We start from the raw sequence: 2,213 nt of genomic DNA, 5'->3' as shown, positions 1-2,213 counted from the left end.
CTTGTGCTTTGCTTCTAATTGCCTGTCACATACACATTAATTAATTAGTTCATATGATATATATTTGTTAATGAGGAATTGAATAATACCAACTATACTAACCTGCCATTCCTCTGACATCCGACTCTCTTTAAAAAGCCGCCAAGTCTCCTCATCAATGGACTTATATGAACTACATGGAGACTTATGTTTAAGGTGTCCAAAGATATATCTTGATGTCAACTTACTTTTAAAGTTTCTAAAGTTTTCAGCAACAATTGACAAACACTTATTTCTAAGTGTTGCGACATTTGGAATGTCAAATGTCAGTTGAAATAAACATAATAAAGTTGTATCAGTACAAAATTATCAATATAAACAAATTTTAATTCAAATGATATTAACTAACTTACTAATATATCGTTCCATATAATGTTCCGATCAACCTCAGACACATGATCAAAAGATGGAGTGAGAATACTAATCCTATCACGTGCCACTACTCCAAGGTATGATCGGAAGTCATCTGCATAGGGGCCAGTTGCCACACCCGTGATCACGTTCACATTTACTAGAGTTCTTTCACCACTATTCTTTCTGATCAAAAGTNGTTTCATCCTAGTGGGTCCTCTAATGGATCTGGTAGGGGGAGCCTCATCTCCTGAAGAATGTGGATGATCAGCCATATATCTATCAAAATAAATAGCAACATGAAATATTAATAAAAGACTTATGTAATATCATATAATATAACAAAACACGTAATAGTAATCATAGGAAATATATAAAAGGAAAACTTATGTGATATTAATAAAATACTTATACAAAAATTGAAAATTCATACATAAAGATATGGATTCATCATATGTATATTCCCTCATCATGATCTGACCGAATTGCATGTACATCATCGTCAACTAGAGATTAGTCATCCAAATTTGTTGTAGTTTGAAATGAATGGTTGTCAGCAATATGAATATTAATCAGATTGTCTTCATTAACTTCAATTTGTTTCTTGCCTTGAAGAGCGACATACCAATGGTCAGACGCAGGATCTTTGACATAAAAAACCTGAGATGCTTGATGAACCATGATAAACGGTTTGTCTCGGTAACCCACCTTTCGAAAATCAACCAGTGTCATACCCGATTCATCTATTTTCACACCATTCTTATTGTCAAACCACTTACATTTGAACAATGGAACAAAAAACTTGGTGTAATCAACCTCCCATATCTCTTCTATTATACCATAATATCTCATTGATCCAAGTATAGGAGATTGATCTTTTGATGTGGAAAATTGAAATGACTCGGCTTCTAAACTGACTCCATTATTTTGTATTGTGCTTTTATCATCCAAAGTCTTCGTATAGAATGTGCAGTTATTGACTTCATAACCTATACAACACACGACATCAAACTTCAAACCATTTGCAAGCCACAATAAAGTTTCAGAAGAATGTGGCTCTTTGTCAATTTCAGATTTGATCCAAGACATAAATGTTTTGTTATGTTCCATCAACTGCCATTTCTCTGATTGTCTTGGATTTTTATTCTTAACAATGGCTTTGTGTGCTTCCAATAAAGGGATCACCTCATCTGTGTTGTTCGATATATAAAGATGCGCTTGCAACAATTCTTCGCGATCTTTTGTCACCACATTCACACCTCAGATGCTTTTACTTGTAGAAAATTTATTCAACGATGATATGCGAGGAACTCCTATTGGATTCGTTGATGTCATGTAATCTGAACAAAACTCGATACTTTCTTCAGCAATATACCTTTCAATCATCGAACCTTCAGGATGATATGGATTTTTAACGTACCCTTTAAAAATCTTCATATAACGCTCAATAGGATACATCCATCTTAAGTAAACCGGTCCGCACAACTTGATTTCTCTAACCAAATGAACAAGTAAATGTACCATGATGTCAAAAAAAGATGGAGGGAAAAACATCTCTAGTTGACACAAGATGATAACAATCTCGCCTTGAAGTTCATCTAACTTTGTAGGATCGNTGGCTTTACTACATATTGACGAGAAAAATGAACACAACCTGTTTATGGTGTGCCTAACATTTTTGGGAAAAATTCCACCCATAGCCACCGGTAACAACTGTTGCATTAACACGTGGCAATCGTGAGACTTCATGCCAACAAGCTTTAAGTCCTACATTGACACTAAACTCTTCATATTTGAAGAGTATCCTTGTGGTACTTTGATAC

The sequence above is a fragment of the Vigna radiata genome, chromosome 6, assembly GCF_000741045.1.
Source record: "Vigna radiata var. radiata cultivar VC1973A chromosome 6, Vradiata_ver6, whole genome shotgun sequence".
In the NCBI taxonomy this organism is placed as follows: domain Eukaryota; kingdom Viridiplantae; phylum Streptophyta; class Magnoliopsida; order Fabales; family Fabaceae; genus Vigna; species Vigna radiata.
Note: the sequence above shows the minus strand (reverse complement) of the source record.